Source organism: Sapajus apella, unplaced genomic scaffold, assembly GCF_009761245.1.
Source record: "Sapajus apella isolate SASKATOON/1434 unplaced genomic scaffold, GSC_monkey_1.0 scaffold45, whole genome shotgun sequence".
Lineage (NCBI taxonomy): Eukaryota > Metazoa > Chordata > Mammalia > Primates > Cebidae > Sapajus > Sapajus apella.
Genome location: NW_022436985.1, coordinates 3665944 through 3692308, shown reverse-complemented (window position 1 = coordinate 3692308; position 26365 = coordinate 3665944). Strand labels below are relative to the sequence as shown.

General features: G+C 39.3%; 1 pseudogene; it reads right to left on the bottom strand.

Moving 5' to 3' along the window:
* Positions 1 to 26365, bottom strand: part of LOC116524367 — a 55314-nt pseudogene that overhangs the window by 8815 nt on the left and 20134 nt on the right.

The following is a 26365-nucleotide window of genomic DNA, read 5'->3' as shown; positions in this document are numbered from 1 at the left end:
TTTTTTTTTTTTTTTTTTTTTTTTTTGAGATGGAGTTTCGCTCTTGTTACCCAGGCTGGAGTGCAATGGCGCGATCTCGGCTCACCGCAACCTCCGCCTCCCGGGTTCAGGCAATTCTCCTGCCTCTGCCTCCTGAGTCGCTGGGATTACAGGCACGCGCCACCATGCCCAGCTAATTTTTTGTATTTTTAGTAGAGACGGGGTTTCACCGTGTTGACCAGGATGGTCTTGATCTCTTGACCTCGTGATCCACCCGCCTCGGCCTCCCACAGTGCTGGGATTACAGGCTTGAGCCACCGCGCCCGGCCACATGGCTATTTCAATCACATATGCAGTTACTTCCTCCACTGAAGCATTTAACCACTCAAAGTCATCTATGAAGTTTGGCATCAACTTCTTCCAAACGCCTGTTCATGTTGATATTTTGACCATTTCCCATGAATTGTGAATATTCTAAATGTATCTAAAATGGTGAATCTTTTCTAAAAGTTTTTCAATTTACTTTACCCAGATCCATCAGAGGAAATTGCTGTCTATGACAGCTATAGCTTATGAGATGTTTTTCTTATATAATAACACTTGAAAGTTGAAATTCCTCCTTGACCCATGGACTGCAGAATGGATGTTGTGTTGGAGGAAGGATAACAATATTCTCCTCCTTGGGTATCTTCATCAACCTCCATCTCCTGGGTTCAAGCGATTCTCCTGCCTCAGGCTCCTGAGTATATCTGGAATTACAGGCATGCGCCACCACACCCAGCTAATTTTGGTATTTTTAGTAGAGACTAGGTTTCACCATTTTGGTCAGGCTGGTCTCAAACTCCTGACTCGTGATCCACCCACCTCGGCTTCCCAATTGTTGGGATTCCAGGCGTAAGCCACTGCTCCCAGCCTTCATCAGAGCTCTTGAGTGACCAGGTACACTGTCAATGAGCAGTAACGTTTTGAAAGGTATCTTTTTTCTGAGTGATATATCTCAACAATGGGCTTAAAATATTTCATAAACCATGCTGTAAACAGATGTGCTGTCATCCAGGTTTTGTAGTTTCATTTATAGAGCACAGGCAGAGTAGATTTAGCATAATTCTAAGAACTCTAGGATTTTCAGAATGATAAATGAACATTGGCTTCAACATGAAGTCACAAGCTGCATTAGCCCCTAACAAGACAGTCAGCCTGTCCTTTGAAGTTTGAAAGCCAGGCACTGACTTCTTCTCTCTAGCTAGGAAAGTCTAGATGGCATCTTCTTCCAACGTAACTGTTTTGTCTACATTGAAAATCTGTTGTTTAACCACTTTCATTCTGTCTTAGATAGATCGTATCGACAACTTCCTGCAGCTTCTCCGTCAGCACTTGCTGTTTCGCCTTGTGCTTTTATGTTATTGAGACAACTTCTTTCCTTAAACCTCATGAACCAGCCTCTGCTAGCTTCCAACTCCTCTTCTGCAGTTTTCTCACCTGTTTTAACCTTCACAAAATTGAAGAGAGTTAGAGTCTTGCTCTGCATTAGGCTTTGGCTTAAGGAAATGTTGTGGCTGCTTTGATCTTCTATCCGGAACACTCAGACTTTCTCTCCATCAGCAATAGGGCTCCTTCACTTTTGTATCATTCATGTGTTCACTGGAGTCGCACTTTTAATTTCTTTCAGGAACTTTTCCTTTTCATTCACAACTTGACTGTTAGGCAAAAGAGGCCTGGTTTTCAGCCTTTTGACATGTTTCCTCACAAAGCTTAATTATTTCTAGCCTTTACCTTAAAGTGAGAGGCACTGGGTGTGGCGATTCATGCCTCTAATCCCAGCATTTTGGAAGACCGAGGCAGGAGAATCATTTGAGGCAAGAAGTTTGAGATCAGCTTGGGCAACAAAGTGAGGCCCCATGTCTACAAAAAGTTTAAAAATTAGCCAAAAGGGATAGCATGAGCCTGTAGTCCTGGCTATGTGAGAGCCTGAGGCAGGAGGATCACTTGAGCCCAGGATTTTGAGGTTACAGTAAGCCATGATCGTACCACTGCACTCCAGTCTGGGCAACAGAGTGAGACTCTGAATCCATAAAAATAAATTTAAAAATAAAGTGAAAGATATGTGACTTTTCCTTTCATTTGAACACGTAGAGGCCATTGTTATTAATTGCTCTAATTTTAATATTGTGTCTCAGAGAACAAACAGAGGGAGAGAGACAGAGAAAAGGCTGGTTAGTAGATCAGTCAGAACACACACAACATTTATTGATTAAGTTCACTATCTTATAAGGGCACACAGTTCATGTCACCCCTAAACAATTCCAGTAATAGCATTAGAGATCACTGATCACAGATCACCACAACAGGTGTAATAATAATGTAAAAATTAGGAATATTACAAGAATTACACAGAGACATGGAGTGAGCACATGCTGTTGGAAATCTAGTGCCAGCAGACTTGCCTGACACAAGGTTGCCACAAACCTTCAGTTTGTAAAAAATGCAATATTTACGAAGGTCAATAAAGCAAAACTCACTAAAATGAGATATGTGTGTAGTTCTTTTAAATGTACTTGCCATTTCCCTCCATTTCTTTTTGGCTATATTAATTTAAAAAAACAAAAGCACATATTATAGATCTGAAGTTTATTTGAAATCTCCTTGAAACAATGTTTTAGTTTTTTATTAATTTGTTTCTTCATGGATACCTCATCTTCTCTGGATAGTAAATAGTTTTCCTGTAGTAACTATTAAGGTATAAAAAGAATAGGCAGTAGGGACCGGGACCTGGGTCCAGATCTTAGACTGTAGATCTCACAATTTGTATTTTTATTATGTTTCCTTTTCACTTTTTGACACAGAGCCACCTACTGGCAAGAGGATGTTAACTGTGGATATATTTGAGCACGCAATCGGGTTCAAGTACACAGAAAAAGTAGCATTGATGAGGTTGCATCTCAAAATGTCTTATGGATTTTACCCATAGTAAGACCATTAATAACACTAAAACGTTAATGTTAAAATGTATTGTGTAGTTGGGGAAGGATTTTTCTCCAAAATTGTTATGTTATTCAGATTAACATATAGAAAAATTAAAGAGTGGTAGTCACACTGGATTAGTTTTGCTAAACAGAAGAGATAAGACACCTTATGGCACTGACAAAATTATCCTTAGAATTATGGGCCATAGACTATAAACTGAATAGGAAGATAATTAAACACAGGGAGAGGATACAGAAATGGGAACTGGATCCTCATTGAACTTTCCTTTTAGCACTGTCTTTGCTGTATCCCAGAGGTTTTGATAGGCTGTGTCATTATCGTTGTTCAGTTAGAAAAATTTTTAAATTTCCTTCTTGATTTTGTTTTTGACTCAATGATAATTCAGGAGCGGGTTATTTAATTTCTATGTATTTGCATGGTTTTAGAGGTTCCTTTTGGAGTTGATTTCCAGTTTTATTTCATTACAATCTGAGAGAGTGCTTGATATGATTTCAATTTTCTTAAATTTGTTGAGGCTCATTTTATGGCCTATCATATGATCTGTCTTGGAGAAAGTTCCAGGTGCTGTTGAATAGAATGTGTATTCTGTGGTTGTTGGATGAAATGTTCTGTACATATCTGTTAAGTCCATTTATTCCAAGGCATGGTTTAAATCCATTGTTTCTTTGTTGACTTTCTGTCTTGATGGCCTATCTAGTGCTCTCAGTGGAGTATTAAAGTCCCCCAATATTATTATGTTTCTGTCTATTTTCTTAGGTCCATTAGTAATTGTTTTTCAAATTTGGGAGCTCCAGTGTTAGGTGCATATATGTTTAGCATTGCGATGTTTTCCTGTTGGGTAAGGCCTTTTACCATTATATAATGCCCCTCTTTGTGTCTTTTAACCACTGTCTCTTTAGAATTTGTTTTGTCTGATATAAGAATAGCTACCCCTGCTTGCTTTTGGTGTCCATTTGCATGAAATGCCTTTTTCCACCCCTTTACTTTATGTGAGTCCTTATGTGTTAGGTGAGTTTCCTGAAGGCAGCAGATGGTTGGTGAGTTCTTATCCATTCTGCAGTTCTGCATCTTTTAAGTGGAGCATTTAGGCCATTTAAATTTAATGTTAGTATTGAGATGCAAGGCACCATTGCATTCATTATGCCATTTGTTGCCTGTGTATCTTGTTTTTTTGTTTTGCTTTTTTTTTTTCTTTTTTTTCAGATGGAGTCTCACTCTGTTGCCCAGGCTCGAATGCAATGGTGTGACCTTGGCTAATTGCAACCTCCGTCTCCCAGGTTCAAGTGGTTCTCCTACCTCAATCTCCTGAATAGCTGGGACTACAGGTGTGCACCACCATGCCCAGATGATTTTTGTATTTTTAGTAGAGACAGGGTTTCACCATGTTGCCAGGATGGTCTCAATCTCTTGACCTTGTGATCCACCCACCTTGGCCTCCCAAAGTGCTGGGATTACAGGCGTGAGTCACCACACCCGGCCTGTTTTTGCTTTTTAAATTGTATTTTTGTTTTATAGGTCCTGTGAGATTTATGCTTTAAAGAGATTCTGTTTTGATGTGTTTCCAGGATTTGTTTCAAGATTTAGAACTCCTTTTAGCAGTTCTTTTAGTGGTGATTTGGTAGTGGGTAATTCTCTCAGCAATTTTTTGTCTGAAAAAGACTGTATCTTTCCTTATATATGATGCTTAATTTCGCTGGATACAAAATTCTTGGCTAATAATGGTTTTGTTCGTAGAGGCCGAAGATAGGGCCCCAATCCCTTCTAGCTTATAGGGTTTCTGCTGATAAATCTGCTATTAATTTGATAGATTTTCCTTTATAGGTTACCTGGTGTTTTTGTCTTACAGCTCCTAAGATTCTTTGCTTTGTCTTAACTTTAGATAACCTGATGACAATGTGCCTAGGCAATGATCTTTTTGCGATGAATTTCCCAGGTGTTCTTTATGCATCTTGTATTTGGATGTCTAGGTGTCTAGCAAGACCAGGAGTTTTCCTCAATTATTCCCCCAAATATGTTTTCCAAACTTTTAGATTTCTCTTCTTCCTCAGGAATGCTAATTATTCTTAAGTTTGGTTGTTTAACATATCCCAGACTTCTTGGAGGCTTTGTTCATGTTTGCTTATTATTTTTGTCTTTGTTGGATTGGGTGAATTCAAAGACCTTGTCAAATATAAATATTGATTTGTATTTATTTTGCTACCAATCACAAACTACAGCTCTGAATTTCTTTCTCCTATTTGTTCAGTTCTATTGCTGAGAGTTTCCAGAGCATTTTGCATTTCTATGAGTGTGTCCAGTGTTTCCTGAAGTTTTGATTTTTTTTTTGAGATGGAGTCTCACTCTGTCCTCCAGGCTAGAGTGCACTGCAACCTCCGCCTCCTGGGTTCAAGCAATTCTTCTGCCTCAGCCTCCCAAGTAGCTGGGATTACAGGCATGTGCCACAACACCTGGTTAATTTTTGTATTTTTGGTAGAGATGGGCTTTTGCCATGTTGACCAGGCTGGTCTGGAACCCCTGACCTCACGTGATCTGTCCACCTCAGTCTCCCAAAGTGTTAGGATTACAGGCGTGAGCCACTGCACCCAGCCTGTTTTTCCTTTATGCTATCTATTTCCTTGAATATGTCTCCCTTTGCTTGTGCTGTTTTTTGGATTCCCTTGCATTAGACTTCACCTTTCTCTGGTGCCTCCCTGATTAGCTGAATAACTAACTTCCTGAATTCTTTTTCAGGTAAATCAGGGATTTCTTCTTGGTTTGGAACCATTGCTGGTGAGCTAGTGTGATTTTTAGCGGGTGTTAAAGAGCCTTGTTTTTATCATATTACCAGAGTTGGCTTTCTGGTTCCTTCTCATTTGGGTATGCTGTGTCAGAGAGATGGTATAGGGCTGAAGGCTGTTGTTCAGGTTCTTTTGTCCCATGGGGTGTTCCCTTGATGTAGTACTCTCCCCCTTTCCCTGTGAATTTGGCTTCCTGTAAGCCAAGCTGCAGTGATTGTTATCTTTCTTTTGGGTCTAGCCACCCAGCAAGCCTACCTGGCTCCAGGCTGGTACTAGGGGTTGTTTGCACATAGTCCTGTGACATGAATCGTCTTTCAGCTGTGGATACCAGCTTAGTATTTGGCATGTCTCCTGGGTTCTGCAGGAGAAGTCCACTTCCTTCAGAGGGTCTGTGGATTTTCTCGGGATTCCTGTTTTTCTCTTAGAGTAGTTCTGTAGTAAAGTTCACAGTGCGAGTCTATGCACACTGCTCTGTCTGTGTGAGTCAGAGCTGCGGTCTAGTCCTGCCTCCCATCCGTTGTGATAATCCTGAAGTTTTTTTTTTTTAATTAAAAAAATAATTACTTATTTTACTTTTAAAACAGAGATGGAGTTTCGCCATGTTGCTCAAGCTGGTCTTGAACTCCTGAGATCAAGCAATCTGCCCACCTTGGCCTCCTAAAGTGCTAGGATTACAGGTGTGAGCCACTGCATTGGGCCAAGAATGAAAGTTTTTAATGGCTCACAATGAAGACTTGGAGCTAATAACACTAAAAAAAACTATAAGCATAACTGCATGGTCCAAAGAGCTATAAGTGAAGGTGTCTGATAAGTATTGATTTATATTTATTTTGCTACGAATCACAAACTACAGGACTGAATTAATGTAATGTCCCAAACAAAAGCATTTTATGGTTTTATAAAGATTAAGCTTTGGATGCTGTGCAGCCACATGGTTATAATATGCTTTCATTATCTATATCTACATCTATATCATCTGTTATTGAGCATGACAGGCAAACTATAAATGATTGGAATTTCCAAATCATGGCTGTTTCATAAATATTTATGGAAGAAATGAAGGTCCTAAGTATGTATTTCTGGAGAGGGACAGAAAAAAAATTAAAACAATTTCTAGTGTTGGAGGTATGTGTATATTTTCTTTACTTGATTTTCTTTTCTCATTGCATTTTTAGGTCGTTAATTACCATGAATTCATACTTCATCTTTTCTGCTAGTGAAACAGCTTTTTAATATTCTAAACACAAATTTTTGCAAATGCTTATTAGCACTGCTCTTCCTCCAAATGCCTTATATTTATGTTCCATATTACAGTTTGCAAATTATGTTTTGCCCTTTGATTTTAACAATTCTATTGATACAAGCAGGTGATATTAGTTCTATTTTACAATAAGAAGACAGAGTCAGAAATGTTAAATGACCTGTCTAATCCTGTATAACTAGAGATAAACTTTCAAATTTCTGACTCTCAATTTTTTTTCTAATAACAATGTAAGGCAGCATTTATATAAATTCAATTGTCATGATATTTCTTTTTTTTTTTCCCATTTATTTATTTTATTGCATTTTAGGTTTTGGGGTACATGTGAAAAACATGCAAAATTGTTGCATAGGTACACATGTGGCAGTGTGATTTGCTGCCTTCCTCCCCATCACCTACATCTGGCGTTTCTCCCCTTGCTATGTCTCCCCAGCTCCCCACACCCCACCGTCCCTCCCCTATTTCCCCCCAACTGACCCCAGTGTGTAGTGCTCCCCTCCCTGTGTCCATGTGTTCTCATTGTTCAACACCCGCCTATGAGTGAGAACATGCGGTGTTTGATCTTCTGCTCTTCTGTCAGTTTGCTGAGGATGATGGTTTCCAGATTCATCCATGTCCCTACAAAGGACCCAAACTCATCGTTTTTGATGGCTGCATAATATTCCATAGTGTATATGTGCCACATTTTCCCTGTCTAGTCTATTGTCAATGGGCATTTGGGTTGATTCCAGGTCTTTGCTATTGTAAACAGTGCTGCAATGAACATTCGTGTGCACGTGTCCTTATAGTAGAACGATTTGTAATCCTTTGGATATATACCGAGTAATGGGATTGCTGGGTCAAATGGAATTTCTATTTCTAGGTCCTTAAGGAATCGCCACACTGTCTTTCACAATGGTTGAACTAATTTACACTCCCACCAACAGTGCAAAAGTGTTCCTATTTCTCCACATCCTCTCCAGCATCTGTTGTCTCCAGATTTTTTAATGATCGCCATTCTAACTGGCATGAGATGGTATCTCAATGTTGTTTTGATTTGCATTTCTCTGATGACCAGTGATGATGAGCATTTTTTCATATGTTTGTTGGCCTCATGTATGTCTTCTTTTGTAAAGTGTCTGTTCATATCCTTTGCCCACTTTTGAATGGGCTTGTTAGTTTTTTTTCTTGTAAATCTGTTTTATTTCTTTGTAAATTCTGGATATCAGCCCTTTGTCAGATGGGTAAACTGCAAAAATTTTTTCCCATTCTGTTGGTTGCCGATTCACTCTAATGACTGTTTCTTTTGCTGTGCAGAAGCTGTGGAGTTTGATTAGGTCCCATTTGTCTATTTTGGCTTTTGTTGTGAATGCTTTTGGTGTTTTGGTCATGAAGTCCTTGCCTACACCTATGTCCTGAATGGTTTTGCCTAGATTTTCTTCTAGGGTTTTTATGGTGTTAGGTCTTATGCTTAAGTCTTTAATCCATCTGGAGTTAATTTTAGTGTAAGGTGTCAGGAAGGGGTCCAGTTTCTGCTTTCTGCACATGGCTAGCCAGCTTTCCCACCACCATTTATTGAACAGGGAATCCTTTCCCCATTGCTTGTTTTTGTCTGGTTTGTCTAAGATCAGATGGTTGTACATATGTTGTGTTGCCTCCGAGACCTCTATTCTGTTCCATTGGTCTATGTCTCTGTTTTGGTACCAGTACCATGCTGTTTTGATTGCTGTAGCCCTGTAGTATAGTTTGAAGTCCGGTAGTGTGATGCCTCCTGCTTTGTTCTTTTTGCTTAGAATTGACTTGGCTATGTGGGCTTTCTTTTGGTTCCATATGAAGTTTAAGGTGGTTTACAGGTTCTTCAAAGAAGGTCATTGGTAGCTTGATGGGGATAGCATTGAATCTGTAAATTACTTTGGGCAGTATGGCCATTTTCACGATATTGATTCTTCCTAACCATGAACATGGAATGTTTCTCCATCTGTTTGTGTCCTCTCTTATTTCGTTGAGCAGTGGCTTGTAGTTCTCCTTGAAGAGGTCCTTTACGTTCCTTGTTAGTTGTATTCCTAGGTATTTTATTCTCTTTGAGGCAATTGTGAACGGAAGTTTGTTCTTGATTTGGCTCTCTTTAAGCCTGTTATTGGTGTATAGGAATGCATGTGATTTTTGCACATTGATTTTGTATCCTGAGACTGAACTTGCTTATCAGTTTCAGGAGATTTGGGGCTGAGACGATGGGGTCTTCTAGATATACAATCATGTCGTCTGCAAATAGAGACAATTTGACTTCCTCCTTTCCTATTTGAATGCCCTTTATTTCTTTTTCTTGCCTGATTGCTCTGGCTAGAACTTCTAATACTATATTGAATAGCAGTGGTGAGAGAGGGCATCCTTGTCTGGTGCCACATTTCAAGGGGAATGCTTCCAGTTTTTGCCCATTCAGTATGATATTGGCTGTTGGTTTGTCATAAATAGCTTTTATTATTTTGAGATACGTTCCATCGATACCTAGCTTATTGAGGGTTTTTAGCATAAAGTGCTGTTGAATTTTGTCAAAGGCCTTCTCTGCATCAATTGAGATAATCATGTGGTTTTTGTCTTTGGTTCTGTTTATGTGGTGAATTACGTTTATAGACTTGCGTATGTTGAACCAGCCTTGCATCACCGGGATGAAGCCTACTTGATCATGGTGGATAAGCTTTTTGATGTGCTGTTGCAATCGGCTTGTCAGTATTTTATTGAAGATTTTTGCATCTATGTTCATCATGGATATTGGCCTGAAGTTTTCTTTTCTTGTTGAGTCTCTGCCAGGTTTTGGAATCAGGATGATGTTGGTCTCATAAAATGATTGGGAAGAATTCCCTCTTTTTGTATTGTTTAGAATAGTTTCAGAAGGAATGGTACCTGCTCCTCTTTGTATGTCTGGTAGAATTCGGCTGTGAACCCGTCTGGACCTGGGCTTTTTTTGGGTGGTAAGCTCTTAATTTCTGCCTCAACTTCAGACCTTGTTATGGGTCTGTTCAGGGTTTCGGCTTCTTCCTGGTTTAGGCTTGGGAGGAGGCAACTGTCCAGGAATTTATCCATTTCTTCCAGGTTTATTAGTTTATGTGCATAGAGTGTTTGTAATAATCTCTGATGATGGTTTGAATTTCTGTGGAATCTGTGGTGATATCCCCTTGATCGTTTTTTATTGCATCAATTTGGTTATTCTCTCTTTTCTTTTTTATTAATCTGGCTAGTGGTCTGTCTATTTTGTTGATCTTTTCAAAAAACCAGCTCCTGGATTTATTGATTTTTTGAAGGTTTTTTGTGTCTCTATCTCCTTCAGTTCTGCTCTGATCTTAGCTATTACTTGTCTTCTGCTAGACTTTGAGGTTTTTTGATCTTGCTCCTCTAGCTCTTTCAGTTTTGACGATAGGGTGTCAATTTTTGATCTCTCCTTGCTTCTCATGTGGGCACTTATTGCTATATATTTTCCTCTAAAGACTGCTTTAAATGTGTCCCAGGGATTCTGGTATGTTGTGTCTTCATTCTCGTTGGTTTCGAAGAACATCTTTTTTTCTGTCTTCATTTCAATGTTTATCCAGTCAACATTCAAGAGCAAGTTGTTCAGTTTCCATGAAGCTGTGCGGTTCTGGGTTAGTTTTTGAATTCTGAGTTCTAACTTGATTGCACTGTGGTCTGAGAGACTGTTTGTTAGGATTTCCGTTCTTTTCCATTTGCTGAGGAGTGATTTACTCCCAATTATGTGGTCAATTTTAGAGTAGGTGTGATGTGGTGCTGAGAAAAATGTATATTCTGTGGATTTGGGGTGGAGAGTTCTGTAAATGTCTATTAGGTTTGCTTGGTCCAGGTCTGAGTTCAAGTCCTGGATATCCTTGTTAATTTTCTGTCTGGTTGATCTGTCTAATATTGGCAATGGGGTGTTAAAGTCTCCCACTATTATTGTTTGGGAGTCTAAGTCTCTTTGTAAGTCATTAAGAACTTGCCTTAGGTATCTGGGTGCTCCTGTATTGGGTGCGTATATATTTAGGATCGTTAGCTTTTCTTGTTGCATTGATCCTTTTACCATTATGTAGTGTCCTTCTTTGTCTCTTTTGATCTTTGTTGGTTTAAAGTCTAGTTTATCAGAGATGAGAATTGCAACTCCTGCTTTTTTTTGCTCTCCATTTGCTTGGTAAATCTTCATCCATCCCTTTATTTTGAGCCTTTGTGTATCCTTGCATGTGAGATGGGTTTCCCGGATACAGCACACCGATGGGTTTTGTCTTTTTATCCAATTTGCCAGTCTGTGTCTTTTGATTGGGGCATTTAGTCCATTTACATTTAGGGTTAATATTGTTATGTGCGAATTTGATACTGCCATTTTGGTGCTAGCTGGGTGTTTTGCCCTTTAGTTGAGCTGGTTCTTGTTGTTCCTTTATATGTGTAGAGCCTCTTTCAGGAGCTGTTGTAGAGCTGGCCTGGTGGTGATGAAATCTCTGAGTACCTGCATGTTCACAAAGGATTTTATTTTTCCTTCACTTATGAAGCTTAGTTTGGCTGGATAGGAGATTCTGGGTTGAAAGTTCTTTTCTTTAAAGATATTGAATATTGGCCCCCACTCTCTTCTGGCTTGTAGGGTTTCTGCTGAGAGATCTGCTGTGATTCTGATGGGCTTCCCTTTGTGGATAACCCGACCTTTCTCTCTGGCTGCCCTTAGTATTTTCTTCTTCATTTCAACCTTGGTGAATCTGATGATTATGTGCCTTGGGGTTGCTCTTCTTGACGAATATCTTTGTGGTGTTCTCTGTATTTCCTGGACTTGAATGTTTGCCTGCCTTGCTAGGTTGAGGAAGTTTTCCTGGATAATATCCTGAGGAGTATTTTCCAGCTTGGATTCGTTCTCTTCGTCGCATTCAGGTACGCCTATCAAACATAGATTAGGTCTTTTCACATAGTCCCACATTTCTTGGAGACTTTGTTCATTCCTTTTTGCCCTTTTTTCTCCATTCTTGCCTTCCCATTTTATTTCATTGAGTTGATCTTTGACCTCTGATATCCTTTCTTCTGCTTGGTCAATTCGGCTGTTGATACTTGTGCATGCTTCGCGAAGTTCTCGTGTTACGTTTTTCAGCTCCATCAATTCACTTATATTCCTTTCTATTTTGTCCATCCTCGTTAGCATTTCATCAAATCTTTTTTCAAGGTTCTTAGTTTCTTTGCATTTGGTTAGAACATGTTCTTTAAGTTCACAGAAGTTTCTTACTACCCACCTTCTGAAGTCGGATTCTGTCATTTCATCACACTCATTCTCCATCCAACCTTGTTCCCTTGCTGGTGAGGAGTTGTGATCCCTTGTAGGAGGAGAGGTGTTCTGGTTTCGAGTGTTTTCATCCTTTTTGCGCTGGTTTCTTCCCATCTTTAAGGATTTATCCACCTGTCGGCTTTGTAGTTGCTGGCTTTCAGATTGGGTCTCTGAGTGGATGTTCTGTTTGTTGATGATGAGGTTATTTCTGTTTCTTGGTTTTCCTTCTGACAGTCTGGCCTCTGCTGTAGGTCTGCTGAGATCCACTCCAGGCTCTGCTTGCCTAGGGTTCACCTGCAGCAGCTGCTGAACAGTAAGGGTTGTTACCAGTTTTCTTCTTCTGCTATCTTTGTCCCAGAAGGATACCCGCCAAGTGTCAATCTGATCTCTCCTTTATGAGGTGGCTCTTTGGATATATAGGGGTCAGGGAGCTGCTTGATGAGATGGTCTCTTCTTTATAGGAGCTCAAATGGTGAGCTGTGAGCTCTGTTGTTCATTCAGAGCTACTGGGCAGGTACATTTAGGTCTGCTGCAGCAGAACTCATAAACTGCTTTTTGTTCCCAGGTGCTCTGTCCCAGGAATTTAGGGCTTTATTTATGAGTTTCGGTTATGCTGCTGCCTTCTCTTTTTTTTTTTTTTTTTCCTTCAGAGCTGCCCTGCCCAGCAAGGAGGCAGCCTAGTCACTGTCGGCCTGTAGAGGCTTTGCTGAGCTGCTGTGGGCTCTGCCCAGCTGCCAAGTGAACTTCCTTGCAGTCCTGTTTATATGGGCGCAGTTAGAACTGCTTTGGCGATGGTGGCCCGCCTCTGTTGAGATGGAGTCTCTCTGTAGTGGCGGGTTGCCTTGGCAATGGCGGGCTGCCTCAGCAATGGCGGGTTGCCTTGGCAACGGCGGGCTGCCTCAGCATTGGCCAACTACCTCCGTTGTGGCGGGCTGCCTCGGTAATGGCAGACGCCCCTCCCCCACAGAGCTGGACCGTCCCAGGTTCAGCTGCGCTTGCTGCGAATCTCTCAATCCAGAGTTTCTGGTTGCTGTTCTTTTGTGGGGGTGGGACCAGCCGAGCCTGATCGCCTGGCTCCCTGCCTCAGAGCCTTTTTTAAGTTTGTGTTCCAGTCGCCTGTTGAAGAGGTGCCGGGGTGTGTTTGTTTTCCCCTGCGGCCACTCACTGGACTGGCTTAAACAGCAGCACTGAGGTTTGTGGCGCCTTTTTTTTTTTTCTTTTTTGCCCTGGAATCTACTGTCCTGGTTCCCTGCTCAGTCCCCTTTTTAAACAGAGGAATGGGCGACTTCCCATGGCTCCAATCACCAGCCAAAAGGGCACCCAGACCGGTGTATTTTGTACGGAGAACCACTGCTCCAGGGCGCCGACAAAGCAGGCGCGCGGGGCAGAGCAGCGGCGCCAGCTGGCACAGCCGCGCTGGCTGAAACGGCTGCGCTGGCGACCTGTGGAGCTCCTCCGCCTGGGAATTTCCTAGTCTGTGGGCAATAAAAATGCGGCGTCCACTCACCCTCTGCGCTTTCACTGGGAGCTGCAATCCTGAGCTGTTCCTAAACGGCCATCTTGTCATGATATTTCTAATATTTCTGTATAATTTTCTAAGTATTCATAGTTGAGCATAATATAGATGAAAAATCGATTTTTATATTTTGTGACTTTTTATGTAATTGGAAAATAGCAGGAATATTTATGCAAGGCTTTTCTTAAGTTGGCAATAAACTGTCTTAAGGCATTTCTTTAAAAATTAAAGTATATTTATTTCCTGTGTTGAGCACTTCCTTACAATATATGCAAGATGGTATGCTAAGATGTAGACACATCACACACACACACACACACACACACACACACACACACACACACGAATGTATCACACAGTCCCTCTGTTTTCTTACCTCAAAAGCTAGTCTGTTACCACATCAAGAAGAGGTAGGTGGGTGGGTTTAATGTGAGCATCAGAGGAATCTGATTTAGAAAGAGGTTCTGGAAAGGGAGATCCAGTAAGCAATCAACAACATTAGACAATTCAGGTTGAGGTGACAGGCATGTGGCAGAGCATAGTGACAGAGGATTTCCAATGTGTGAGAGTGCCGTGATGGAGAGTCAGCATTAAGCAATACTCACACAGGTCCCAGCAGGCACTGACTAATGAGGACTGAAGTGAGATCATGCACCCAGCACAGTCTGACTTTGTATAGCACTCATGAAATGTCAGTCTTGTTCTTTTCAATTTAATGGGAAAAACAATGCACATTACATATAATGTCATTGAAAATTATGACATGAAAATATCCTGAGTGATATTTTAAAAATTAAACTGTAGAAATCCTAAGACATTGTTCTTAGCCAGAGTGGTCAAGGAAAGCCTCATGGAAGATGAAGTGACTTCTCTGTAAGTCAATTCATTTCCAATTTAAGCTTCTCTTTGGCAAAATAAAATATTTCGATCATGTGGGGCCTAAGGACAGAGATGGATTTCAGGTCTTGTAGTAGAATCAATAGTAATAACAAATGTGGTCCACAAATCACCGAGCCTGTGAATTCAGTGCGTACATTGCAAAATTCTGATGTCTAAAGCAATTAATTTTATGTCCACTTCAAATACAATTCCTAAACAAACAAACAAAAGATACGTGGATCAACCAAAGTTTGCCAATAGGTGCTCAGATACCTTTTATAAAATAGAAGTCAAAGTAAAATAAATACCTAAGAATAATTATGCTTGATAATATATAATTATAAACCAAAAGAATACCTTATTACCCTATACTGCCTTTTTTTTTGTATAGCCTATCTATACATAATTTACCTATATTTTAAGTATAGTTTGATGAATTTGGGCAACTATATACTCAAGTAACCACTGATACAATAAAAATGTAGAATATTTCCATTATACACAAGAGTTACCTGTCCTCACTCTCAGACCCAGGCAAACATGGATTGACTTTCTGTCCACTGGAGGTTGACCTTTTTTAGAGTTTCACAGAAATGGAATCATATGGTATACACTTCTTTTGGTCTGGGTTTCATCCCTTAGCATAAAGTTTTTGAGATTCATCCATGTTGTCATGTATAACAATAGTTTGTTCTTTCTTATTACCAGATAGTAATTTATTGTATAATATACCATAATTTTTGTTCATCTATTTGCCAGTTGATGAATACACAGGTTGTTCGCCTTTTCTGGATATTGTTGATAATGCTGCTATGAACATTCATGTAGAAGTCCTTTGTGAGGACATGCTTTCATTTCTCTTGGGTAGATGCCTAGAAATGGAATTTCTAGGTTGCATCGTGAATGTTATTTTTAACTTTTAAAGAATCTGCCAAACTGGTTTCCAAATTGACTATTACCATTTTGCATTCTCATAGGCACTGTATTGGGATTCCAGTTGTTCCATTTCCTTACCAAAACTCTGTAAGTCTTTTAAATTATAATCATTGTAGTGGGTGTTTGTAGTTTAAATGTGCATTTCTTTAGTGACTAATTATGTTGATAGCTTTTTCTAGCACTTATTGGACATTTGTATTTTCTTTTTTTTTTTTTTTTTTTTTTTTTTGAGACAGAGTTTCACTCTTGTTACCCAGGCTGGAGTACAATGGCGCAATCTTGGCTCACCGCAACCTCCGCCTCCTGGGTTCAGGCAATTCTGCCTCAGCCTCCCGAGTAGCTGGGACTACAGGCACGCGCCACCATGCCCAGCTATTTTTTTGTATTTTTAGTAGAGATGGGGTTTCACCATGTTGACCAGAATGGTCTCGATCTCTTGACCTCATGATCCACCCGCCTCGGCCTCCCAAAATGCTAGGATTACAGGCGTGAGCCACCGCGCCTGGCCGACATTTGTATTTTCCTTCATGAAATGCCTATTCCAATTAACCACCCATTTAAAAAAATGAGTTGTTCGTCCTATTATTGAGTTGTTCAAATTCTTCATATGCTCTGGGCGCAAATTCTTTGTTAAATATATATTTTGCAAATATTTCCCCTCAGTCTGTGGTTTGCCTTTTCATCTCTGAACACTCTTTCAGATGTGAGTAAACGTATTTATATTTTATGAAACATAATTTTCTTTTTTGTTGTTTGTGTGTGTGGGGGGGGTGGGTATGAGGGGTTAGGTGTCTGTATATCCTAAGAAATCTTTGCTTAACCTCAGAGTTTTCTCCTGAAACTGTTATGGTTTAGTTTCTTGAATTAATTAATTTTTTGGGTTAATTTTATAATAGAATGTTAGGTAAAGGTGGAGGTTTATTTTTTCCATGCTGATATCCTGTTGTTAATATTTGTTGAAAAGACTTGTTTTCCTATTGAAATCCTTGGCATCCTTATCAAACATTAATTGACCACTTTCTTCACCTTTAAAATTATCTTGGATCTTCTAGATATTTTGCTTTTTTCATACAGATACTAGAATCACCTTGTACATTTCTTCAAAACAAACTTTGAGATTTTGACTTGAAGTGTTGGAACTATAGATCAGTCTGGAGAAGATATTTTCTTGTTTTAAATTGCAACACATTTTTAAAGATTGAAACCCTATAAGAAGCTTTTCAACTTATTGTTTTGATTTTGCTCTCCCTCATGCCCGCACCATTGTTTTGGGTTTTTTTTTTTCTTTCTTTTTCAAAGCTAAAGAATTTTTTGATAGAAAAGCTAAAATTCACTTCCCTGCAATTGGGAAAAGGCAATCTAAAGGCTTGAATCTCAAAAGCAAGGTATTGCTTTTATCTGATGACAGAAACTTGACTTGTATTCACAAATTCTCATATAATAGTCACATGATATAGGTTAAGTTTTTGTGTTATGGTATTTTATTGTCAGGATCTTGTTGAAGATCTTAACTACATGAGAATCTCATTTAATGAGGGCCCATAAGAGACATTTTAATCATCAGTGCTAAGAAACGTTGTACTTCTGCTAAACAACAAAAATATTTTAATTTTATGGATACTGAATGTTAAATTCATCATATTTCCTTCCAGGCAATCAAAGAATTTGTGGTTTAATTCCAGCATTTGAGTAAGAACTTATGATCTCCAGTATATCAACTTCACCCTTGCCTTCATCTTACTATCCTATTTGACTTGCCCTGATTTTATTTTTCTATTTATTTTATATTCTATTGTAAGCACCTATTTTTGAAAACAATGTCAATTATTTTTAATGATATTGTATGTGTAGTCTACATGCATTATGTATATATGCAACATATGTAAACACATATATAATTAAATTCCATTAAATTTCATTGATACAGCACAGACTGTGCTAAAAGGAAAGTTCATAGCCCTAAATGCCTACATCAAACTGAAAGAACAAAAAATGGCATTCTAAGGTCACAAGGAACTAGAGAAACAAGAACAAACCAAACCCAAACCCAGCAGAAGAAAGGAAATAACCAAGATCAGAGCAGAACTAAATGAAATAGAAACAAACAAAAAAATACAAAAGATAAATGAAACAAGAAGCTGTTCTTTGAGATAAATAAAAGATAAATAAAATTGACAGACCATTAGTAAGATTAACCAAGAACAGAAGAGAGAAAATCCAAAAAAAACCTCACTAAGAAACAAACCAGGAGATATTACAACTGATACCACTGAAGTACAAAAGATCATTCAAGGCTACTATGAATTATGCACACAAACCAGAAAAGCTAGAAAAGATGGATAAATTCATGGAAAAATACAACCCTCCTAGCTTAAATCAGGAAGAATTAGATACCCTGAAGAGACCAGAAACAAGCAGCAAGATTGAAATGGTAATTTAAAAATTACCAACAACAAAAAAATCCAGGATGAGATGGATTCACAGCAGAATGCTACCAAACATTCAAAGAAGAATTAGTACCAACACTTTTGACACTATTCCACAAGATAGAGAAAGAGGGAATCCTCCATAATTTATTCTGTGAAGCCAGTATCACCATAATACCAAAACCAGGAAAGGACATAACCAAAAATAAACAAAACAAAACAAAACAAAACAAAAAACCTACAGACCAACGTCCCTGATGAACCTAGATGCTAAAATTCTTAAGAAAATATTAGCTAAGAAAATCCAACAACATATCAAAAACATAATCTACCATGATCAAGTGGATTTCATACCAGGAATGCAGGGATGGTTTAATATATGCAGGTCAATAAATGTGATACACCACATAAAGAGAATTAAAAACAAAAATCACATGAAAAAGGATTCAATGAAATCTAGCATCCCTTTATGGTTAAAACTCTCCACGAAATCAGTACACAAGGGACATACCTCAGTGTAATAAAAGCTATCTATAACAAACCCACAGCTAACATAATACTGAATGGGGAAAATTTTAAAGCATTCCCTCTGAGAACTGAAACAAGACAAGGATGCCCAATCTCACCACTCCTCTTCAACATATTACTGGAAGTCCTAGCTACAGCAATCAGAGAAGAGAAAGAAATAAAGGGCATCCAAATTGGTAAAGAAGAAGTCAAACTGTCACTGTTTGCTGACAATATGATAGCTTACCTTAAAAACCCTAAAGACTTCTTCAGAAAGCTCCTAGAATTGACAAAATTCAGTGAAGTTTCTGGATACAAGATTAACATTTAAAAAATCAGTAGCTCTTCTATATGCCAACAGCAACCAAGCGGAGCGTCAAATCAAGAACTCAATCCCTTTTACAATAGCTGCAAAACAAAAACAAAAACACCTTAGGAATATACCTAACAAAGGGAGGCAAAAGACCTCTACAAGGAAAACTACAAAATGCTGCTGAAAGAAATCATAGATGACACAAACAAATGGAAACACATCCCATGCTCATGAATGGATAGAATCAATATTGTGTGAATGACCATACTGTCTAATCAGTCATATTCTTGGAACCAGAGGAGATGCAGGTGTTTTCTGGGAATCAAGACTTTAAGTAGATTTATTTCTTCAAGGAGCTAAATTATATTTCTCTTTTGAAAGCTTGCTCACAAAATAAAAATCGTGAGTCCTCTTTTTATTTTCAAAACAAAGGTTTACATTTCCATGAGGTAGTATGAATTTAAAACATCTTATCTAAATTAAGGTAATAGAATATTTTTCTAACTCATATTTCTACATAGCTCTACCAAAGTTAACAGCTTGGTTTCTTCTTCAAAATTTAAACCTTTTGTAGAAAGCCTATTCCAAGAGAAAACGCAGGAGAAATTTTGGGAGAATTTAACAAAATAACAGAAAGATAACATAGTCTCCACTTGGTGAGTTCTAGGTAGAATAAGATGAACATGCTATAAGAAAGTAGAAAGGTTAGGCTGGGCATGGTGGCTCACACCTGTAATCCCAGCACTTTGGGAAGCTGAGGCAAGTGGATCACTTGAAGTCAGGAGTTGGAGACCAGCCTGGCCAATATGGTGAAACCCCATCTCTACTAAAAATACAAAAATTAGCCAATTATGGTGGCACACACCTGTAATCCCAGGTACTCAGGAGGCTGAGCAGTGAGTCACTTGAACCTGGGAAGTGGAGGTTTCAATGAGTGCCAAGATCAAGATCAAGCCGCCAGCCTCAGTGACAAAGCAAGACTATCTCAACAACAACAAAATAAAGTAGAAAAATGTCCTGCAAGTCTGGGGAAGCAATATATTCCCCATTAAATTAAAGGCCTGGGCCATTAATAAGCATGAAGATAATCCTTGGTGTGCATATTACTTAATCCCATATGATATCAAGATTGGTGACCCTGGCTTCTATTGACTTCCTTGGTACCTTAAGTTTTCCTCACATCTCTTTAGACATTCCCTCTCAGTTTTGCAGGTTCATCTTGAGTATTAGGCCATTTTTGCACTGATGCAAAGAAATACCTGAGACTAGGTAATTTATAAGAAAAGAGGTTTAATTGGCTCATGGTTCTGCAGACTGTACAGGAAGCATGACCTTGGTATCTGCTTCTGGGGAGGCTTCAGGATGCTTACAATCATGGCAGAAGGTGAAGGAGGAGCATGTGTCTCATATAGTGGGAGCAGGAGCAAGAGACAGAGAATGAGGTACCACACACTTTTAAACAGCCAGATCTCTTGAGAAGGCATTCTCTATTGTGAGGACAGCACCAAGAGAATGGGGCTAAATCATTTGTGAAATATTCATCCCTATGATCCAGTTACCTCCCACTAGACCCCCCTCCAATTCAACATGAGATTTGGGTGGAGACACAGATCGAAACTATATCATGTTGTTCAATTTGTTCTTTTAATGTTGGTTTCCTTTGTGGTTATGTTTTAGGCCTTCTTTTCATTCTGACCAACCTCCTGGATGGTTTGTTTGTTTGTTTGTTTGTTTTGCTTTGAGATGGAGTCTTGATCTGTCACCCAGGCTGGAGTGCAATGATACAATCTTGGCTCACTGAAACCTCTGCTGCCCGGGCTTATGCAATTCTCGCACCTCAGCCTCCCAAGTAGCTGGGATTACAGATGCGTGCCACCATGCCTGGTTAATTTTTGTATTTTTAATAAAGATGAATTTTTACCTTGTTGGCTAGGTTGGTCTTGAACTCCTGACCTCAAGTGATCCATCCACCATGGCTTCCCAAAGTGGTGGGATTACAGGCTTGAGTAACTGTGCCCAGCCTTCTGGATGTTTTTTTCCATGCTCAGGATTTTGATTACAGTCCATATGCTGATGACTTTAAATCTTTTTCTGGAATCTGAATTTCTCTTCAGTGCACCACATCCACACATACAAAATAAATATCACAACCATCCACCAGTTGCCCTGGGATGAATTTTGGCATCATCTTTCACTCTCCTCTCTCTCTCTTTCCCTAGTAATTACCAAGTCTTTTAGAGTTCACTTTCTAGATCTCTCTCAAATCTGTCAACTTCTCTCAATCTCTTGATTTAAATCTCCTGCATTCTTTCTGGGATCATTGCCACGGCTTCTTAACCATATACCTATCAGTATATCCAGGTTCTGATGCATTTCCAAAGGCAGACAGAGCGATTTTTATACATCTGCCCCCTACTCAAAAATCTACAGTGGCTCCCCATGGTTCCCAGCATAAAGCTCCAAAACCTAGTGAGGACGAGCACTGCCTTCAATACCTGCCATCTCCAACCTCATCTCTTCTTGCACCACCCCAGTCTCTAGGCTCACATCAGGCTTTCTCTAACCCTTTGGGTCTTGTTGTGATCATGTCTCTCACCAAAATATTTTCTACCTTTCTTTTGCCCCCTCTTCCCTCCTCCATTTCTGATCTTAATCTTCTAACTCCTACTTGTCCTTCAGTTCTTAGCTCAGATATTACTGTCACTGGAAAGTTTCCTGGGCCCAAAGACTGAGTTACATGTCTCCCCTATATGCTTCCATACCACCTTGCACTTAATCTCATCCTAGAACTGATTATACTCCTGTACTGGACTTATAACCCTCTACAAACTTGTCTGTAGCCTACGTAAGATAGAAAATGCTCCATAGGAGTAAGGATTGTGTCTTCTTTACTGTAACTTCTCTAGTAAATGCCTGACACATAGCACATAATATTTGTTATATGAATGAATACATGAGAATTTAGAAATTAGCATGACCTTTTAAAAATGTATAATCAATTGAGATGAAAGAATCTATATTTCTCTCACTTAAAGGATGGCATTCTAAGCCTGCTAAGAGGTGAACAAATTTAGACAGGATAATAAATTGCCTCTTTCTTCTTCTTTCTTTCTTTTTTTTTTGAGACAGAGTCTCACTCTATCACCCAGACTGGATTTCAGGGGTGGGATCTCAGCTCACTGCAACCTCTGCACCCGGGTTTAAGCAATTCTCCTGCCTCAGTCTCCCAAGTAGCTGAGATTATAGGTGCCTGCCACCATGCCTGGCTAATTTTTGTATTTTTAGTAGAGACGGGGTTTTACCATCTTGGCCAGGCTGGTCTTGAACTTCTGACCTCGTGATCCACCCGCCTCAGCCTCCCAAAGTGCTGGAATTACAGGCATGAGCCACTGTGCCCAGCCTTCTTCTTAATTTTTAAGACTAAAAACCAAAATTATAGAGATGGGTCTTGCTATGTTGCCTAGGCTGGAGTGCAGTGCTATTCACAGGCATGATCATAGGGCACTATAGCCTCAAACTCCTGGGCTCAGGCAATCCTCCTATCTCAATTTTCCTATCCTCCTATCTCAATCCTTCTTCCAAGTAGCTGGGATTACAGGTGTGCACCGCCATGTCTAGTCTCTTTCTTCTTATGTAATTATAAAATGTTAAAATTAAATCGTTAATGATTGAGGCTACATCTGGGGTAGGGGGAAACTCCCTGAATAACCACAATATAGTAAACTTCACTTATTCTGAGGCTGGCAGTTATTTAGAAGTTGTTATTTAGTAGATAAGGGAAGATAATTTGCCTTTGCCAGTTCTAAGTACATATATAGTTGATTAATAGATACGGATTAACAAAGGAAATGGGAACATTAATAAAGAACCCACTCCTCATTCTTGGCCTGGAGCTTCAGAGTTGAATTTAAACACTAACTAACATAAGCCCCATCTGTCATTTCTGATCACTGCCTCAGTACTATAAATAGGAAGAAACCAGGACACACCTCATTAATTCCAACCAGCAACTGGATGAAGTGCTAAGGAATGGAACTGAAGCAGGGACAGTTAAATGTGTGTGCCCTGGGCTCTGCTAGAAAGAGTAAGGTCTGCATTAAAATAACAAGCATTGCCACTTAGTTGTCTTATTTATACAAGAGGGAAACTTGCAAAATCATAAGAAATTAAATTTTTGAGCATTTTGGCCAGGCGCACTGGCTCACCCTGTTATCCCAGCACTTTGGGAGGCCAAGGCAGGAGGATCACAAAGTCAGGAGCTAGAGACCATCCTGGCTAACATGGTGAAACCCTGTCTCTATTAAAAATACAAAAAAAATTAGCCAGCCATGCCGGCACGTGCCTGTAGTCCCAGCTACTCCGGAGGCTGAGGCAGGAGAATCGCTTGAACTCAGGAGATAGAGGTTGTAGAGAGCCAAGATGGCACCACTGCACTCCAGCCTGGGTGAGAGCAAGACTCTGTCTAAAAAAAAAAAATTGAGCATTTCAAGAGAAACATTTTCCCCCTCTACCCCAATTCCAGTTACAGGGTAAATATTTTTTCAATCAAAATGGGAAACGTTATTTTATTCTTAAGAGAGCTTTCTTTGTATACTTAATCATAGCTTATTCTTATAAGTAGAGCTACGTACTTTGGACTTGTCCATGTTAAGAGACTTTTCATGCAAGTGTATTCTGATTATGATTTTGATAACTGATGTTGAGTAAAGATTATAGCACTTTTAAAGCCATTTGTTTGCCTTTGCGCTCAACACACAGTGTAGATAGAAAAGGAACAGGAAGGTTTTATCTTATCTGGCTATATTTTCCATCAGCAACTGAAAGCGTATCTTACTTTTAAAGAAAGTATCATTTTAACCAGAATTTTCTCTGTCTGACCTTTATTTAACCCATCATTTTATTACTGGGCTACATATTTATCCCTTTTCCCCCCACATTGTGTCAACTGCAGTGAAGCTTAATATTTTTATCTTTGAATTCAAGTTTTATATTTAAGAATATCTAGGAAAGAGGCTACTATTTCTGAGTTCAGTCTCTATCATATACACAAAATTAATTCATCCTTTAAATTTGTACTTCCTACTAAAATCAGTACTTTGAAAAAGATGTTTAAATCAATGCCTAAAACACTTAATATAACCATTCATCCTCTTATGGCATTTGAAACTGAGCATTTGCCTAATTTCAGACAGTTCTGCTTCTTTACATTGCCTATTTTAATAAAATAGTATCTTTAACAGCTTATAATTAAAATTTCTGTAAAAAAAATGTTTCTTGAAATAGCAAATATCTCAAATTTGTCTGTAGCATTCCAGAATTTTTCCAGAAAATGATGTTTTCTTACTTGTACACAAATACACTAGTAGGCCGGGCACGATGGCTCAGCCTGTAATGTCAACACTGTGGGAGGCGGATCACCAGAGGTTGGGAGTTCTAGACCAGCCTGGCCAACATGGAGAAACCCCGTCTCTACCAAAAATACAAAATTAGCCAGGCATGATAGCACATGCCTGTAATCCCAGCTACTCGGGAGGCTGAGGCAGGGGAATTGCCTGAACCCCGAAGGCAGAGTTTGTGGTGACCCAAGATGAGGCCATTGCACTCCAGCCTGGGCAACAAGAGCGAAACTCTGTCTCAAAAAAATAAATAAACAACAATAAGGAAGTCAGAGAATATCATATAAGTCAGATAAATGACAACCATTGCAATTTAGTTCTCTTGTTGATACAACGGGGAAAACTGCAAAATCAGGGTTCACTGTGCTAAATTCCAGAGGATCCTGTCGCTCAGTCAGCAGAGAAAAGTGCTCTTAACGAAGGAGATCACTGAATGGTTTAAGTTTAAATTTTGGGTCTCCTACCCTAAAGGAAAAATATTGCAGCACCATGTCTCTCATCTTTTATCACGTATTAACTGCAGAGTAGGCGGCTCTCCATTGCAGTGAGACATCCTTTTAGAGCAGAATAGTAGGTCAATACTACACTGTTTTTTGAGACAGGGTCTTATTCTTTCTTCCAGGCCAGAGTGCAGTGGCTCAATCTCAGCTCACCACAAGTTCCTCCCACCTCAGCCTCACAGGCATGCACCACCTCACCTGGCTAAATTTCGTATATTTTCAGAGATGGGTTTTCACCATGTTGCTCAAGCTAGTCTCGGATTCCTAGACTCAAGGCCGCCCACCTCAACCTCCCGACATGGTGAGATTACAGGCGTGAGTCACTCACTGCACATGGCCTAACACTATATTATTTCTAAGAATAATTTTGGAAACCATTTATTCCTAGAATCTACTTGTAAATTTTGTATGTGCTAGAAAATCTGATAAGCCTGAAGATTCCCACGTTCATTGCTGGGCTCTCACTGCACAGCACTCAGTGAACACTTTCCTTGCTTTTTCCTCCCTAAAACTCCACCATGGACTGAAGAGTAAATGCCTTTAGATAATGAATGATGACAGTGCAGTTGATGAAGTAACTGGCAACTCATTCTTGGCGTCCAATAGAACACAGTGGACAGCATTATGAACACAGTGAACACAATAGAGCATTATGAACAACAGTGACCTTAGAGCTTTTATAAATGAAATGCTTAAATTACTTGGTGAGTAGTGGCCTTTACCTTTTTTTTTTCTTTTTCTTTTAAATAAAAATTCCAAATGCACTGAAAAGATACAAGAATAGTACAACTCTTCTTTTACCTTTTACCTAAGATTCACCAAATTCTTAGCATTTCTTTATACCTGTTCTTTCTCTTTCCCCTTCCATATATACGTATGTACATGCACATATATATATGCACATAGTAATAGTAAATTTAGTATGGTATTCTTCTTGAATCTTTTTCATCATCATAGTATAGTTACAAAATTCAAGAAATTTGACATTGAAAATTTACTATTATCTAATATGCATCCCACATTCAGAGCTTGCCAATTGTCTCAGTTGGTTCTTTACAACAACTTTTTTAAAATTGGAGGTTCAATCCAGGTTATGCATATCATGAATTCTATATCTTTTTTTTTTTTTTTTGTACTTTAGGTTCTGGGGTACATGTGCAGATCATACAGGGTTGTTGCATAGGTACATACATGGCAAGGTGGTTTGCTGCCTCCATCCCCCCATTATCCACATCTGGCATTTCTCCCCATGTTATCCCTCCTACACTCCCCAACCCCTGCTGTCCCTTCCCTGGCCCCTCCCAACTGACTCCAGTGTGTGATGCTCCCCTCCCTGTGTCCATGTGCTCTCATTGTTCAACACCAGCCTATGAATGAAAACATGTGGTGTTTGATTTTCTATTCTTGTGTCAGTTTGCTGATAATAATGCTTCCCAGATTCATCCATGTCCCTACAAAGGACACTAACTCATCATTTTTTATGGCCGCATAGTATTCCATGGTGTATATGTGCCACATTTTCCTAGTACAGTCATTCATCAATGGGCATTTGGGTTGGTTCCAGGTCTTTGCTATTGTAAACAGTGCCACAATGAACATATGTGTGCATGTGTCTTTATAACAGAAC